The following is an 18,763-nucleotide window of genomic DNA, read 5'->3' as shown; positions in this document are numbered from 1 at the left end:
CCGAGCTTGCAAAGAATAGCGCTTTGCTCTCAAAACTAAGAAATTTGGACCTAAACTAAACTATAAACTGCAAGATGTGGAACTAAGGAAGACTCCGAAATAACAAAGATTTTTTTTTTGAGTTCGGCTGTCATCTTGAATCAGTTTTGACGCAGCAACATAAGCAGAGCTGGAAAGCGAAAGTAAGTTGCCGCTAGCGGCTATTGTTTCCGTTTCCCCCGTAACTTTCAGACAAAATAAAGAAGCTAAAAAGTAACTTTGCTAAGTTTTAATGAGGTGGAAAGAGGCATCAGACTAAAAGAGGGAACAGAAAGGAACTGTTGCGGTGAATAGAGATCTTTGATGGAACAGAGGATATACAGAGAGTCAAGTTCTTTGTCTTCCCACTTTCGCTTTTAAAAGATAAAGAAAGGAGAAGCTTCCGACTCCATTATTAACAGTAAAATAGGAGGGAATCTGGAAAGGCTGCAGTTACAACGTACAGGAATTAACACTTTTCCTTTTTTTTCAATCCCCTTATTAATTGGATTTACAATTTTGGCATACCAAAGTAAAAACTGGATTTGTTTATTTGGTCTTTTTTAAATTTTCTTTTTTCCACCCGGTTTTGGACACTGACACCTAGAGGATGGAATAAGTCATTACACCTTGGGGGTTTTTTGTGCTTCTTCCAATGTGAGTGGAGTTTTTTTTCTTTTTCTTTTTATGAAGTGACCTTGGACTTCCGGAGGCGGCGCCATCGGGAATGGCGGATTCCCTCTAGCTCTGAGGGATTTAGCTCCGCGGAAATCGGGACTTGCCACTACGGCGAAGCGGGGACCCTTCTGAACCCACAGGCGGGTGAAGCCTGTGACTGTGGGACTCGGCGGGCACCTTCAGCGCCCCCCCCCCCCAATCTGCAAAGGAACCCAGTTACGGGCTCCGAAGCGAAACGGGGTGTCTGGCGCGGTGCTGAGAGTCAATTGCTTCTTCCGTGGAGTGAAGCCGCACACCTGTTGCCGGAGAGCGCTGACCTTTTTTCCTGTGACAATTCGGCTATCAAACGACTACCCGTGAGTAGGTCAAGTTTAAAGATCGGGGAATTAAGAAAAAAAAAGTACTAATTTGGGACCGAAGCGGGAAGGTGTAAACAGGAAGTCCGCCTTCCGTTTCTTGTAAACAGATCAAAGCAAAGACTGTCTAAGCTAAGACCTGGAAAATCACTTTAAAAGGACTTAAATCCTAACATCAATATTAATTTATTGACTTAAATCCTAACATCAACAACAAGAATTAACAGGGTATAAATCCAAGGATTCCCTGGCAGACAAGGGAGGGGCATCCCTCGCAGAGGATTTGAATGCCTTTTTTGCCCGTTTTGAAGTAACATCTGCAGCAACACCTGCTGAGGCTTTACCACCACCACTCCCTGTGAAGGCTTTGCCACCATCAGCACCATCGCCATCATCAGTACAAAGGAATGTAGTAGTCTCTGTGGAAAAAGAAGAGATGAGGAAGGTGTTGAAGGGAATCAACCCAAGGAAGGCCACAGGGCCAGATGGGGTAGCTGGAAGGGTATTGAGAGACTGTGCAGATCAACTAGCAGGAGTTTTCACTGGGATTTTAAATCGATCCCTAGCCCAGGCTATTGTTCCATCCTGCCTAAAGTCCTCTACTATCGTTCCAATAGCAAAAAAATCTAACCCGGAAGATCTGAATGACTTTCGTCCAGTAGCACTCACACCTATAATCATGAAGTGCTTTGAAAAGCTGGTACAAAATTATGTCATTGCCTGCCTACCAGAGGGACTGGACACATTCCAATTTGCTTATAAAACGAAAAGATCGACAGAGGACACTGTGGCGATTGCCCTCCATGCCGTTCTTGCACATTTGGAGCAGCGGGGGGGTTATGCCAGACTGCTTTTTTTAGATTTCAGCTCAACGTCTGATGTCTAAACTGGAAGATCTGGGGCTTCCGTTATCACTTTGTGGGTGGATATTGGACTTTTTGTCAGACCGCCCCCAGAGGGTTCGGTTGGGCCCTTATACCTCTAATATGCTTAAGACTAACACAGGAACACCACAGGGATGCGTACTCAGTCCGCTCCTTTATATTCTCTACACGTACGATTGTGTCGCTGCTCACCCTAGTAATAGGGTTGTCAAATTTGCAGATGACACAACCGTGATTGGGCTCATCTCTGAAAGGGAGGGTGGAACGGACTATAGAGATGAGGTGGAGCGGCTGACAGAGTGGTGCAGAGCTAACAACTTGCTCATAAATACAAGGAAGACAAAGGAGCTTGTGGTGGACTTCAGGAGACAGAAGAGCAATGTCCAGCCACTTTTGATTGATGGGGTCTGTGTGGATAGGGTAATAACGTTCAGATTTTTGGGCATTGAATTACAAGAGGATCTGTCCTGGAGTGTCAACACAAGGGGGCTTGTGAAGAAGGCGCAGCAGAGACTGTACTTTTTGAGAATTCTAAGGAAAAACCATCTTCCGCAGAAACTGCTGCTTGCCTTCTATCACTGTGCCATTGAGAGCGTGCTCACTTATGGCTTATGTGTGTGGTACGGAAGCTGTACTACCCAGGACAGGATGGGGTTGTGCAGAGTTGTTAAGGCAGCAGAGAGCATTGTTGGCTGCCCACTCTCCACCTTAGAGCAGATTTATGCCACAAGGTGCCATAGGAAGGCACTGGACATAGTAAAAGATCCATCGCATCCTGGTCACTGTCTCTTCGAGCTCCTGCCGTCGGGACGGAGATACAGGACATTGAAGACAAGAATGAGTCGTCTTAAGAACAGCTTCTTCTCCAGAGCGATCTCGGCCCTGAATGGGAAGCCTGGACTTTGAAAGTCATCTAATCTTCCTTGCTGTATTATACTGTATTGTTTTAATTAGTGTTTTTATAGTTGTTTTGATTTTGTGTGGAGTGCCCTACTGGGGTGGATGGAGCAGCCAAGTAATTTCGTTGTTCCCGAGAGGGGGCAATGACAATAAAGATATTATTATTTATTATTATTATTATTATTATTATTATTATTATTATTATTATCATCATCATCATCATCAATATAAGAGAACTCCCTCCCTGAGTTGCAGGAGAGGGGAGGGAAAAGGGGGAAGCATTTTTTGCCTGCAAAAAAAAGAGAGAAAAGGGAACAAAGACCACCACTCAATGCCTGGGAACGGACTGTCAAGGGATAATAGAATTGCCGTACTGTGAATCGCGCTGTTCGTGGACAATGTAACTTTTTGACAGTTAACTCTGCAAGAGAGATACTCTGATTCTGAAGGGTTTCTCCGGACTTGAAACTGTTGCTTACTTCGTTAAATGGGGGATTTGGGAAAGTTGGAAAAGTTATTTTATTGTAACAAGTATTGACTGTTACTGTGTCCCCCTAGAGGAACTTTGAAATTGCTACAACTGGCCAGGGAATTTTCCACTCTAAACTGGCCAGGGGAATTTTCCACTGCAAAACAAGCTCTGGCCGTGGGATTGACCTTGATCCCTAGATAAAGTGTCATGGCAAACTTGCCTCAGGAAAAAACAACAAGATCGGGTAAAATTAGACTGCAGCAGCAAAGAGCATCAGCATCTGGCCCTTCTGCTCCACTAGGGGAAGATTCTGCTCAAGTTGGGTTAAAAGGAATGGCATCTGAAGAGGGTCTAGCTTCAGCATTAGGCAAAATCTATGAATCTTTGGAAAAATTAAGCAAACAAGTTGCTGAAGCAACAACTAAAATTGACCAAAACACTATAAGCATCAATAACTTGGGGCAGAAGGTGAACTCAAATACAGAATCTATTGAGAAACTGCTGCAGGAATCTACTTCGAATCGAAAGACAGCTGAAGAAGCAAAGGAAAAAGCATTGGCTGTAGAGGAAAAGATACCACCGATATGTAGGCAGCTCGAGGATCACAGGTCGTTGCTGTCTATGATTGAACTGAAGGAAAAACAGACAAATCTAAGGATCAGGGCTGTACCTGAACTTGAGAAAGATAACTTAAGTGATTTTCTTACGCAGGAATTTGCAGACTTTTGGAACCTAGACTCAGACAAGCAAGATTTCAAGATAGTAAGCGCTTTCAGACTTGGAAGAGGGGGGAGAAAGAACAGGGTGAGAGACTGTTTGATTACCCTCCGAACAAAAGAGGAGAGAGACAAAATATTGAGTCTGCACTTCCAGAAGACTTTGGAAATACATGAATCAAGAGTAGAGATATTTAAGGACATCCCGAAATACCTTTTGGATCTTAGGTCTAATTACGGAGACCTGGTGGCCCTGTTGAGAGGAAATAGAACTGTTTTCAGGTGGGAATTCCCCCAAGGCCTATCTTTTACCTTCAAAGGGAGAAAGTTTAAAATAAGATCAGTGGAAGATAAAGAAAATTTTTTGAGAGAGCACGGAGAAGACCTGGAAAAAGAAGCTGAAGAAGAGCCAAGAGCATTAAAACCAGGAATACTAGACATAGTATCACTACCTTTGGGATTGGACAAATTAGAGAAAGTGACACCACCGACAGAACAAGAACAACTACTGGGTGCAGTTGGAGGAAAAGCAAAATAATTACACCATGTCTCTGCAACTATTAAGTTGGAATATTCATAGCTTTAACTCCCCGGAGAAAAGGAAAAAAGTTTTTCATTTATTGAAAAAGGAACAATTGGACTTGATTTGTTTACAGGAAACACATGTGATAAGGCTACACAGGAAAGTACTGATTAATAAAAGATTGGGTCAAGAGTTTATTTCATCGGATAAGGTAAAAAAGAGAGGAGTAGTAATGAAACAGGTTTGACTGTGGTTAAGAAAGTGAAATACCTGGGGATTAACATGAACTTATTTAAAGATAATTATGAAAAATGTTGGACGGAAGTGAAAAAAGACTTAGAAATTTGGTCAAATTTGAAGCTTTCCTTGTTGGGTCGAATTGCAGCTATAAAGATGAATGTATTGCCTAGAATGTTGTTTTTGTTTCAAACATTGCAAATTGTGGACAAGATGGACTGTTTCAAGAGGTGGCAGAAATATATTTCTAGATGTGTCTGGCAGGGCAAGAAGCCCAGAATAAAATTCAAGATATTAACTGATGCAAAGGAAAGGGGTGGATTTGCCCTGCCAGACTTTAAACTTTACTATGAATCAGCAGCATTCTGCTGGTTGAAAGACTGGCTGCTTCTTGAGAACACAGACATTTTGGATTTAGAAGGTTTTAATAATGTTTTTGGGTGGCATGCATACTTGTGGTACGACAAAATGCACATAAAGCATTTAAAAACCATATTGTCAGGAAATCATTGTTTAATGTTTGGATAAGATATAAAGACCTATTGGAAAATAAAACCCCAATTTAGGTGGTTGTCCCCAATGGAAGCGAAAGCTCAGAAAAAGCTCAATATGGAGGCCAAATGGCCGAAGTATTGGGAAATTTTGGAACAAGAAGAAGATAGGTTGAAACTGCAGAGTTTTGAGAAATTAAAAAATAAAGTGAGAGATTGGCTTCATTACTATCAGATAATGGAGGTATATAATTTGGACAAGAAAGTTGGCTTCCAGGTGGAAAAATCAAAATTAGAAACAGAGCTGTTAAAACCTAAAACTAAGATTTTGTCAAAGATGTATAACTTGCTGTTGAAATGGAATACTCAGGATGAAACGGTTAAATCTGCTATGATTAAATGGGCACAAGATGTTGGACATAATATTATGTTTGCTGACTGGGAACAGTTATGGACCACAGGTATGAAGTTTACGGCATGTAATGCCTTAAGAGAGAATATTATGAAAATGATTTACAGGTGGTACATGACACCAGTCAAGCTTGCAAAAATTTATCATTTGCCCGATAATAAATGTTGGAAATGCAAAGAAAATGAAGGTACATTCTTTCACCTTTGGTGGACGTGCCCAAGGATTAAGGCTTTCTGGGAAATGCTTTATAATGAAATGAAAAAAGTATTTAAATATACCTTCCTGAAGAAACCAGAGGCCTTTCTCCTTTTTTTTTTTCAAATACATTTTTATTAAGGTTATACACATAACAAACATACAACCAAATACAAAAGAAAAAATTGTAACAAAAAAGAGAGTCAAGATATACAAGCCAACTTTTTCCTCTCTCTAACTATACAAAGATAGATTAATCTGGCTATTTCACAAAACAGTAAAAGATTTAAAAAAAAAAAAAAAAACACCCACAGAAACCGCCTCCTGGACTTCCTTCCATCCTTTTGGTAAGTATCAAATATCTGCTTCCAATTACGTATTTGATTTTTAATCTATAGGCCTAAATTCACACGCTGGTAGTATTTGTTCTGACCCCGCCAATCACATTAAGCATTTATTCCAATATAGTTCCAGTATTTACTCCAATTTTTCAGAGATTTCTGTTCATCGTGGTCTCTTAATTTACCTGTTAATTTATCAAGCTCAGCATATTTTATCATTTTAATTTGCCAATCATTTATATTGGGGATAGTTTCCACTTTCCAATATTGTGCCAATAAAATTCTCGCTGCTGTGGTGGCATAGAGGAATATCGTTCTATCTTCTTTCTTAATATCTTTACCCGTCATTCCCAGCAAAAAGGCTTCGGGTCTTTTGGGAAAAGTGTATTTAAATATTCTTTTAAGCTCATTGTAAACCGATTCCCAAAAGCCTTTCACCTTTTTGCATGTCCACCATAGATGATATAGGTCACCCTCCACCTCCCCACATTTCCAGCATTTCTTATCTTTTAGTCTATACATTTTGGCCAACTTCACAGGGGTGTGGTACCACCTATATAGCATCTTCCAAACATTTTCTCTCAGAGACATACATGCTGTAAACTTTATGTTACAATTCCACACTTCCAGCCACCTTTCAAAATCGATGTTATAACCAAAGTCAATTGCCCATTTAATCATTGCCTCCTTCACCTCCTCGTCCTTTGTATACCACTCTAAAAGTATGTCATAGATTCTAGATAGGGTTTTGTTTTTACCTTCTATTACTTCTACATTGAATTTTGATTTTTTGTCATCAAAACCCAACTTCTTCTTGTCCTCTTTTAGCAAATCATTCACCTGGTGGTATTGCAACCACCCAGTGAATAGATTTTTTATCTCTTCATAAGGTCTAAGTCTTGGCCCTTGGTCTGTTTTTCTTAACATTTCTTCATAGGTGGCGTTTTTTCCCTCCATGTTTGTTTTCTTCACCGTTAAAGCCTCAATTGGTGAGATCCACCATGGGGTCTTTCTTTCAAGGAGATTTTTATTCCTTTCCCATGATTGGTATAAAGGTCCTCTAAAAATATGATTTAGAAAGCTCTTGTGGGCCTTCACTTTCCCATACCAAAGGTACGAATGCCATCCGTACCAATTATTAAAGCCTTCTAAATCCAGTAGATCTCTATTCTCCAGTTTTATCCAATCTTTTAACCAAAGTATGCAGGCCGCTTCATAGTATAGACTTAGATCCGGGAGAGAAAAGCCCCCTCTTTCTTTTTTATCTATCAAAATTTTCATTTTTATCCGTGGCCTTTTCCCCTGCCAGATATACTTTGCCAAGACTCTCTGCCACTCTTTGCATTGTTTTAGGTCTTTAAGTATGGGGATGGTCTGGAATAGAAATAGCATTCTAGGCAGAATATTCATTTTGACAACAGCTATCCTCCCCAAAAAGGAGAGTTTCATCCTCCCCCAAAATTCCATGTCTTTCTTTATACTCCTCCAGGTGACATCATAGTTATCCTTATATAAATTTATGTTCTTAGCTGTGACCCATATCCCAAGATACTTCACTTTCTTAGCTACTGCAATTTCCGTCCTTCTCTCTAGATCTATTATTTCTTCCTTTGTTAAATTTTTAACCAACGTTTTGGTTTTATTTTTATTTATCTTAAGTCCTGCCACGGCTCCAAATTCGTCAATCTTTAATAAAGCTTCTTTTACACTCTTTTTTGGGTCTTCTAAAGTTAGTACGGTGTCATCTGCAAAGGCCTTGATTTTATATTCCCTCTTTCCTACCTGCACTCCTTTTATTTCTGTTGCCCCCCTCAGTCTCTCATTCAATATTTCTAGTACCGTTATAAACAGTAAAGGAGACAGGGGGCAACCCTGTCTAGTTCCTTTATATATACCAAAATATTCTGTTGTGATGTTGTTTATTACCAATTTTGCCTTCTGTTCCTTATATATTGCTTCTATCCCTCTTCTAAATTTCTCTCCCATTCCCATCGTTTCCAGACTTTTCTTCAAGAACTCCCATGAGATGTTATCAAACGCCTTTTCAGCGTCTATAAATACCAAGGCCGCTTGTCTGTCTATATTCATATCCAAATATTCAATAATATCTATCAGATTCCTTACATTTTCCCTTAATTGCCTCCCTGGAAGGAAACCCGTTTGATCTTTATGTATTTTGTTGTTCAAAACCTTTTTTAGTCTCTGCCATTATATCTGTGAATAATTTATAATCATTATTTAATAATGAAATTGGCCTATAGTTTTTCACTTCCAGGGTATCTGCATCTTTTTTAGGAATCAAGGTAATATATGCTTCCTTCCAGGTGTTCGGGATCCTTCCTTCCTTTAATATATTATTCATCACTTCTCTTAGCACTGGGGATATTTGGTTACTTAGTGTTTTATAGTATTTGGCCGAAAGGCCATCTGGCCCTGGGACTTTCCCACTTTTCATCCTTTTAATAGCCTTTTTTATCTCTTCTTGAGTAATAGTCTGGTCTAATATCTCATTTTCTTCTTTTGAAATTCGTTTTAGGTGATGCATTTGCAAAAAGTGGTCTATTTCTTGCTTTGTTTCCTTTCCTCTTTTATATAAATCCTTGTAATATTTTTGAAATATCTTTCTTATCTCTTTTGGCTCTTCCACAATCCTTTCTCCTTCCCTTATCCTACTAATCGTATTTTGTTTTCTTCTTTCTCTTATTTGCCACGCCAGGTATTTTCCTATCTTATTTGCTGACTCAAACGTTCTCTGATTCATCATTTTAATTTTCCATTCTACCTCTTGGTCGATTATTGTAGAAAATTTAGCTTGTAATATCTTTATATTCTGTTTTGCGATCTCCTCATTGGGGTTGATAGTCAACTTTCTTTCATTTTCCATAATCTGTGTTAGGATCTGTTCCTTCTTTGTCTCTTTTTCTTTTCTTACTTGACTATTTTTCTGTATTAAGAAGCCCCTCATAACTGCCTTTCCTGCGTCCCACACAGTCTCTATAGCAGTTTCCCCATTTAGATTCCATTTAAAATAGTCTTCTATTGTCTCTATTGCCTTATTTACAATCTTCTGATCATTAAATAAAAATTCATTCATTCTCCATCTAACCGTTCGGATATCCCTACCTTTTAGCTCAATGGAGACCGCATTATGATCAGATATAGTTCTTGGAAGAATTTCCGATTTAGTTAGATTTTGAGTTAGTTCCTTCGAAATCCAAATGCTGTCTATTCTTCCCCAACTCTGATTTGGGTTTGAGAAGAAAGTATATTGTTTTGTAATGGGGTTTTTAAGTCTCCACGCATCAATCAGTCCCAGATTGCTTACCATATCAAAGAAGGATCTCGGTAATTTACCTTCCTTCTTCTCATGTTTTTTTGTTGACTTATCTAGGTTTGGGGACACCACCCCGTTAAAGTCACCCATCAATATCATTTTTTGGTCCGTCCATTCCATCAATTTGTCTCCTAATTCCAAATAAAAGGCTGATTTTTTATCATTTGGAGCATATATTCCCACAACAATTATTTTTTCTCCCTGAAACACCATTTGAACAATGACTACTCTCCCTTGGTCATCTTTGTATAATAATTGTGGATCATATTTTTCCTTTATGTATATTACCACCCCTCTTTTCTTCACTCTATCTGATGTCACAAAATCTATTCCCAATCTCTTATTGCTTAGTAATCTCTTATGCTTATTTATTATGTGCGTCTCTTGGAGACATATTAAATCACAGTTCTTTTTCAGTAATATGTGTGTAATCTGATTCCTTTTATTTTTATTGTTCAATCCATTCACATTCCAGTTTAGTATTTTTAATGCCATCTGTTATATACTATTTAATTAACTTATTAAACCTATATACAATTTAGTGTTCTTTGTCTCCTTCCTCTAGTTCTTCTCTTTCTCCTATTGAGCTCTCCTCTCTTTCTTCTTCTTCACTCCCTCCTTTTTCTTCTCCTTGCTGGTTCTCTACCTCCTCCTCCCCCATCATTTCCCCCAGGTCCTTCTCGTATCTCCTTGCAAATTTTTGAAGTTCTGAGATAGTGGACAGTTTAAACTTTTTTTCTTTGAAATAGAATGAAATACCTTCCGGAAACTCCCATCTATACAAGATCCCATTTTTCTTCAGTTGATTTGTTAATTTTTTATATGGGTCCCTCCTTCGAAGAAATCTCGAAGGAATCTCTTTGTAAATAATAATTGGGTTTTCTTCAATATATAACCTTTTGACATAGTTCTGTTTCAAAATTTCGTTTCTTATCTCCAATGAGTTAAACATGGCTATTACATCTCCTGGCAATTTTTTCCCTCTGGCCTTGGCCAATTTTGTTCTTATTCGAAATATGTTTACCAAGCAATGGTTTATCTCTTCTTCTTTTCTATCTAGCCATATTGCCAGCTCTTTCACCACTTTAACTCTAATATTCTCATTTAGATCCTCTGGTATTCCTCTAAGTTTTAGGTTAGATTGGTTTTGTCGCAACTGCGTCATAGCCATGTTGTCCAACAACTCTTCCTGTGTTGCTCCTATTTCTTTAACTTCTAATCTAATCCTGTCCATCTCTTTCCTACTGTCTTTCGTATCCTTTTGAACCCTTTTCACTGAATCCTCCAAAACCTTAGCTTTTACCGAGAGATCCTTAACTTTCCCTTTCAGTTCCCCTACCACTTCCTCCAATTTTTTGTCTAGAGTATCTTGTACCTCCATCAATTTTCTCTCAATATACTGTTCATTATTTTTAAATTCCTTTCTTATTTCGGCCATCAAGCTATCATAATCTCTAATTTCTCTTGCCTCCTTCCCCTCTTCTTGTCTTGAAGGCCTCCTTTCCACTGGTGTTGCCACCCCCTTCTTAGAACCGTTCGGCATTTGTATATTTAAGTTTAGTTCTTCCTAGTATACTGTATAATGTAATATACTATGTGGGTAAGATATAGAGGTAACAAGGTTAACAAGGTTAACGTCTCTCAGATATTACAACAGGATTCCAAAATTGACTAAATTGGTACAGCACAAAAATTAACCCTTAATTAAGATCAGATATTAATAATACAGTTTTAACTGTACCTAAATTCAGACACGTATTTGAATCCTCAGAGTCTTATAATTAAATGTAGTAAACACCTGAACCTCCAGAAACACTTCCAGATTCAGGGGGTTCTCAAACTCATGAGCAAGGTCCTGCGAAAACGTATTCTTTAACTTTGCATCCCGGGGTGTATGTCTCTTTAAATCCCGAGGAATCAAGAGAATCACAGCTGTCTCTGAAGCTCAAGAACGTATCCGGTTGGGGATGAAGAAGGCGGGTCCCCTTTAACTCACTCAATATGGCAGTCCTTTCACAGTCTCACCATCTTTAAGCAAACTTTAAACAAACTTTAAACACAGTCTCACAGTCCCTGTCTTTAAACACAGAGTGCTGCTAAGGCACCTATATTCCACACTCCGTTTAAGTCCCAATTCTCCCCAATCCTGAGGTTTAAAAGCAAAAGTCCTCCACCGAAACCTGTGCTGGCTAAAGCGCTCTCCGTCCCGATGAAACAGAAAAGTCTTTTTCCCCTCTCCCTAGTCAATATAATAGTTCAACTGTTGCCTTGCCTCTGACACTTTATACTTTGCGTCTGAGGTCTTTCCACCACACACTCACTGGCAGCTTGTTTCCTCTTTTCCTCTTTTGTTTCCTCTCTGCCACCGTCTTGCTATACTTTCTTTTCACCTTACCGCCAGGAATGGACTCCTCCTCCTTTTCACCAATTATTTCTTCTCCGCTGGGTTCTTATCAAAACATTCCTTTAATCTTATCTAAGTAATTTCCAATATTTCTTTTGTCCCCACTGCTTTTTCCACAGTGATTTATAGCTACTTCCCAGCTTCTCCGCTGTTGTTGGAGGTCCGCCGCTTTCCCTCGGAGCTTGAGGCTTCACAGCATGGAGTCTGTTGCCTCCCCTTTACACTGCAGCTCCAGCCTTGTTAAACGCCGGCAACACAGGCGAGCACAGGCAGCGTCGCAGGGTACCTTGTCCCGCAGGATTCCCTCCTGTGGTTTCAGGGTTCACGTAGCCTTCGCGACCCCTCTAAATCTCCATGCTGTTCGAGACTCCCCCATAGGAGTTATCTCGCACTCCTTTTCTGCGGCCGCGGCGTCCCGGAAGTCGCCTTTCTCCTGGGCATGGTCGGCCAATTGGTGTCAAAGAAGGATAGAACTTTCTTTATGTATGCTACAACAGCAGCAAGAATACTCATTGCAAAGTACTGGAAGACACAGGATCTACCCACTCTGGAAGAATGGCAGATGAAGATGATGGACTATATGGGATTGGCAGAAATGACTGGCAGAATCCAAGACCAGGGAGAAGAGTCGGCGGAAGAAGATTGGAATAAATTTAAAGACTATTTACAGAAATATTGCAAAATTAATGAATGTTAGAATGATGTCGGATAGAAATTAAGTGGTTTCCACCTGTAATGTTTTAAGAGAATATGGAAAAAAAGGTTTAGAAATAGGTTAAAATTTCTTGATAAGGATTTGCTGAACTAACAATTTGAATTGGAATACAAAAAAGGGAGGTATGAGGAGGTCTGGGAAATAAGTTAATGAAAAATAACTAATGGAAACCTTATGTGTTTTTAAATATTTCTATTTTTGTATTTTTGTTATTTTTTTCTTTTTCCTTTTTCCTTTTTATTGTATTACTATTGAAAACTTTAATAAATATTCTTTTTTTAAAAAAAAAAAAAGAGAGGAGTAGTAATTTATGCAAAAGAGAGCCTATCACCGAAATTCATTTTTAAAGACGACCAAGGAAGATTTGTTGCAATTGAAATCCAAACACAAGGAGAGAAATTTTTGATAGTAGGAGTTTATGCACCAAATGAGGGGAAATCTGAATTTTTTAAGAAGTTGCATGAGACATTGTTGGACTATATGGATTACAACATTATTGTGATGGGAGATATGAATGGAGTGGTGTCTGCAAATATGGATAAGTCACAAAGACAGGTAGTCACCAAAGATGGCAGACTACCAAAAACTTTTTTTGAGATGACTGACAATATGGACTTGATTGACATTTGGAGAACTAATAATCCCTTGGGTAGAGAGGGAACTTTCTTCTCTGAAGCCAAAATGACATGGACAAGAATTGACCAAATCTGGATAACTAGAGGACTGGTTCCTAAGATTCGAAAAGCGGAAATTTTCCTAAAACTTGCTCCGACCATAATGCTGTGAGAATGGAGTTGAAATTAACACCAACTGGTTCCTTTAGATGGAGGATGAATGACACCTTGTTTAGAGATGCAGAGGTTACCAAGAAGGCCCAAAAAACCTTGAGAGACTATTTTGAGATAAATATGAACACTACCATGGAAAAAAGTAATCTGGGACGCAAGCAAAGCGGTTATGAGGGGGTTTCTAATTCAACAGAATGCAATAAAGAAGAGAACTCAAAATGAGAAAAAAGACAAACTTTTGGAGAAAATAAAAGAGGGAGAGAGGAAATTGAGAGCGAAACCAAAGTCACAAGAGATTCTGAGAGAAATAAAGTTACAGTGGTGCCCCGCAAGACGAATGCCTCACAAGACGAAAAACTCGCTAGACGAAAGGGTTTTTCGTTTTTTGCGTCGCTTCGCAAGACGAATTTCCCTATGGGCGTGCCTCGCAAGACGAAAACGTCTTGCGACTTTGTTTCCTTTGTCTTAAAACCGTTAAAACCAAGGGTGCTTTGGAGGAATGGCAGACGAAGGTGATCGAATATATGGGATTGGCAGAGATGACCGGCAGAATCCGTGACCAGAGGAAGGAGGCGGTGGAGGAAGATTGGAGAAAATTTAAAGTATACCTTAAGAACTACTGTAAAATATTGGACGGTTAAGATGTCGAGAAGGCTAGAAACAAAGAACTACAGCTGTAAATCGTAAATTAAAGGGGGAAACTTAATGAGAATATATAAAGAAATTGACTGAAGGGTTGCTGACACATTATAAAATAATGATGCAGAGAAGGGGAGGTATGGGGAAGTCATGTTTTATGTATTTGTTTGTGATTTGTTTGTTTTTCCTATACCCTTGTTCCCTGTTTTTGTTTTGTTTTGTAAAAACAATAAAAAATTATTATAAAAAAAAAAAAAACCAAGGGTGCTTTGCTTGAACAGCTGCAGTTGTGACTTGACTTCGAGAAGCAACTGTTAGCACGCGGTTTGGTAGCCTTTTCTCAGACTTTGTTCATTTTTGAAGCATTTCCAAAACTTTTCCAGAACTTCTTTTGCATCCATTTGGTAAGTTAAACTTTTAAAACTTTTTTGGGGGGTTTTGGATTTTGGGTTGGGGTGTTTGGGATTCAAGGACTTGGTGTTGGGGGGGGGTTAAGAGAATCTGGGAACTTGTGGGTTTTTTTGAATTTTTTTGATTTTTTGTGACCATTGGGCCATGTTATTGTTTTTTGAAAATTTTTCTGAGTTTGAATTTCTGTGTGCTGGGTGGCTGGGGGAACAGTTGGTGGGGTTTCTGCAGCAATCTGGGAGCTTGTGGGGAATTTTTTGATTTTTTTTTATTTTCTGTGACCATTGGGCCATGTTGTTGTTTTTTTGAAAATTTTTCTGGGTTTGAATTTCTGTGTGCTGGTTGGCTGGGGGAACAGTTGGGGAGGGGTTTGCAGGAATCTGGGAGCTTGTGGGGTTTTTTTGAATTTTTTTGATTTTCTGTGACCATTGGGCCATGTTGTTTTTTTTTGAAAATTTTTCTGGGTTTGAATTTCTGTGTGCTGGTTGGCTGGGGGAACAGTTGGGGAGGTTTCTGCAGGAATCTGGTAGCTTGTGGGGGATTTTTTTGAATTTCTTTGATTTTCTGTGACCATTGGGCCATGTTGTTGTTTTTTGAAAATTTTTCTGGGTTTGAATTTTGAAATGCTCTTTACAGTATGTGTGACTTTAAAGAGCACTTAATAAACTCTTGTACCAAATTTGGCTTTGTTTGGACTTTTTTTGACCATAGGAACGCATTAATTGATTTTCAATGCATTCCTATGGGATTTCGTGCTTCGCAAGACGAAAAATTCGCTAGACGAAAAAACTTGCGGAACGAATTAATTTCGTCTTGCGAGGCACCACTGTATACCAAGTTCAATATATGAAAATGATGAACCAGGAAATAGAATGGAAAATCAAACAGATGAGACAAAGGACATTTGAATCGGCTAATAAATGTGGGAAACTGCTAGCTTGGCAAATGAAAAAAAGACAAAAACTCAACACTATTACTAATTTGGAAGTGGAAGGAAAGAATATACAGAATCCAGTGTGTAATGGGAATTGGGGTTGCTTGTGCATAAATTCCAAACTGCTCCGAGCTGGTTGTATAGCTGGACCTTTTCCCGGTTTGACAGCCCTAAAAACGCGACTGTCTCAGTCACTGGCAGAATCCGTCAGTGGGCGTTTCCTAAACTTTCTCCAACATAAGAATTCCTTAACAGCCAACCTCCTCCTCGCTTCTCTGCGCGGAAGCCTTCTGCGCAGAGTGGGTGTGCCAAGCGGTGGTCCTGCACTCTCCTCACTGACCTCACTGGAAGAGTCTTGGAGCCTCCCCTCCGAAGTACTCTCAGCCTCTCCTTTCTTCCTGGTGTCACCTTGGTTTCCTTCCCCAGCGGAAGCTCTCTCTCTCTCCTTGCTGGTTCCCTCTCCGGCATCATTAGGGAGCCTTACCTCTCCACTCGGCTCCGATGTCAGTTCCCTGACACAGTGGAAATTAGAAAATGTTTCCAGAGGTATTTTAAACAGTTATACACACAAGGGCCACAGAAAGAGACTGATATAAATCAATTCCTAAAAACAAATGGACTACAAAAAATCTCTCAAGAAAATAAGTTAATGCTGAATTATAAAATAACAGAACAGGAGGTGGAAGGTGCCATCCAGAATATGCAGTTGGGCAAATCTCCAGGGCCAGATGGCTTAACCTCAAAATATTATAGATCTTTGAAAGATTGGATAATTCAACCACTAAAGGAGGTCTGCAATGAAATTTTGGAGGGGGAAAAAGCGTCAGAGTCATGGAAGGAAGCCTATATTACACTTATACCGAAAACTGAGTCTGAAAAGACACAACTTAAGAACTACCGCCCCATATCCCTGCTTAATGTGGATTACAAAATTTTTGCAGATATTTTGGCTAAAAGACTAAAAAAAGTATTAGTGGAGGAGATACATAAAGATCAAGCTGGCTTTCTCCCGGGTAGACACTTGTCTGACAACACGGGGAATATAATTAACATTTTGGAGAAGCTGCAAGTGAACCTTAACACTAAAGCAGTCTTAATTTTTGTAGATGCGGAGAAAACCTTTGATAATATTTCTTGGAGTTTTATGAAGAAGAATCTTCAGGGGATGGGGGTTGGTCAAGGGTTTGAAAATGGTATAGGTGCAATTTACTCAGAACAAAAGGCTAAACTAATAGTCAATAATGTGGTGACAGAGGAATTTAAGATAGAGAAAGGGACACGACAAGGCTGCCCAATTTCCCCATTGCTTTTTATTTCGGTTCTGGAGGTTTTGCTGAATATGATCAGAAGGGACCATCTGATCAAGGGTATACAGGTCGGAGCCAAACAGTACAAATTGAAAGCTTTCGCAGATGACCTAGTATTGACATTATAGGACCCAGAATCTAGTACTAAAAGGGTATTGGATCTGATTCAAGAATTTGGTCAAGTGGCAGGATTTAAGTTGAACAAGTTAAAAACTAAGGTTCTTGAGAAAAATTTAACACTGATTGAGAAAGAGAGGTTTCAGAAGGAGACAGGTTTAATATTGGTTAAGAAAGTTAAATACCTGGGGGTGAACATGACCGCAAAGAACTTAAACTTATTTAAAGATAACTATGAGAAATGTTGGTCAGAAGTGAAAAAGGATCTAGAAATATGGTCAAATCTGAAGCTTTCCTTGCTTGGTCGAATTGCTGTTATAAAGATGAATGTATTGCCAAGAATGTTATTTTTGTTTCAATCGTTGCAAATTCTGGACAAAATGGATTGTTTCAAGAAGTGGCAGAGAGATATTTCTAGATTTATCTGGCAGGGCAAGAAGCCCAGAATAAAATTTAAAATATTAACTGATGTAAAGGAAAGAGGTGGATTTGCCCTGCCAGATCTTAAACTCTATTATGAATCAGCAGCATTTTGCTGGCTGAAAGAATGACTGCTTCTTGAGAACACAGACATTTTGGATTTAGAAGGTTTTAATAATGTTTTTGGGTGGCATGCATATTTGTGGTATGACAAGGTTAAAGCACATAAAGCATTTAAAAATCATATTGTCAGAAAAGCATTGTTTAATGTCTGGATAAGATATAAAGATTTACTTGAAAACAAAACCCCAAGGTGGTTATCACCGATGGAAGCGAAGGCTCAGAAAAAGCTCAATATGGAGGCCAAATGGCCGACATATTGGGAGATTTTAGAACAGGAAGGGGACAAATTGAAATTGCAGAGTTTTGAGAAATTAAAATATAAAGTGTGAGACTGGCTTCATTATTATCAAATAAGGGAGGCTTACAATTTAGACAGAAAAATTGGCTTCCAGCTGGAAAAATCAAAATTGGAAACAGAACTGTTAGATCCCAAAACTAAGATATTATCAAGAATGTATAACTTGCTGTTGAAATGGAATACTCAGGATGAAACGGTTAAATCTGCTATGATTAAATGGGCACAAGATGTTGGACATAATATAATGTTTGCTGACTGGGAACAGTTGTGGACCACAGGTATGAAGTTTACGGCATGTAATGCCTTAAGAGAGAATATTATGAAAATGATTTACAGGTGGTACATGACACCAGTCAAGCTTGCAAAAATTTATCATTTGCCCGATAATAAGTGCTGGAAATGTAAAGAGAATGAAGGTACATTCTTTAACCTTTGGTGTACGTGCCCAAAGATTAAGGCTTTCTGGGAGATGATCTATAATGAAATGAAAAAGGTATTTAAATATACCTTCCTGAAGAAACCAGAGCTCTTTCTCCTGGGCATGGTCGGCCAATTGGTGCCTGTTGGGTGTAGTGAAGGGTTAACCTTCTGTGCCTCGAGCCTGAGAGGAGGCGCTTACAAGGGAAGTAAGCCAGGACGTGACGCAAGCAGCTTAGAATTCTGTGAGCTGAGTGAAAAGTGAAAGCAGTTTTGTTACGCAGCTGCAAACAGAGGGAGAAGATGCAGCTTAAATCAGATGGAAGTTCTTCTTTGTAAATATGCTACTTTTGAGCAAATAAAGTGATATTAGGACAGAGGAAACGTGTGGGACTATTTTACTGCCCTTTCACACACAGATGCTGTGTAATTCTGCTAATTGCTTTACGACCGCTCCAAAGCCACACTGTGTAAACAGAAGCAGCAGAGACTCGCAGGGGAGCGTGGCTGGGCGCCATACAATAAAGCAATAAATCTACACCGAATATGTTATGGGTCGACACGAAGCGTGTGAGAAAGGGCTTTGGAAGACTTCAAAGGACTGAACGTCAGCTTGAGCGACTGCCAAGGTTTCAA

The 18,763-nt window shown here is 39.2% G+C and overlaps 2 long non-coding RNA genes across 2 annotated transcripts in view; both read right to left on the bottom strand.

Moving 5' to 3' along the window:
• Nucleotides 1-18,763, bottom strand: part of LOC310836013 — a 795,471-nt gene that overhangs the window by 177,465 nt on the left and 599,243 nt on the right. The window lies entirely within an intron of this gene.
• LOC310835998 lies at nucleotides 14,828-15,301 on the bottom strand. Its single transcript, XR_014559817.1, has 2 exons — nucleotides 15,170-15,301; nucleotides 14,828-14,891 (listed from the first exon to the last, which is right to left on the bottom strand). It is a non-coding gene; the product is annotated as an uncharacterized lncRNA (long non-coding RNA).

The sequence above is a fragment of the Podarcis gaigeae genome, assembly GCF_964106915.1.
Source record: "Podarcis gaigeae genome assembly, chromosome: W".
Classification (NCBI taxonomy): Eukaryota; Metazoa; Chordata; class Lepidosauria; order Squamata; family Lacertidae; genus Podarcis; species Podarcis gaigeae.
The sequence above is the reverse complement of the archived record's forward strand: the minus strand, read 5'-3'. Positions and strand labels throughout refer to the sequence as shown.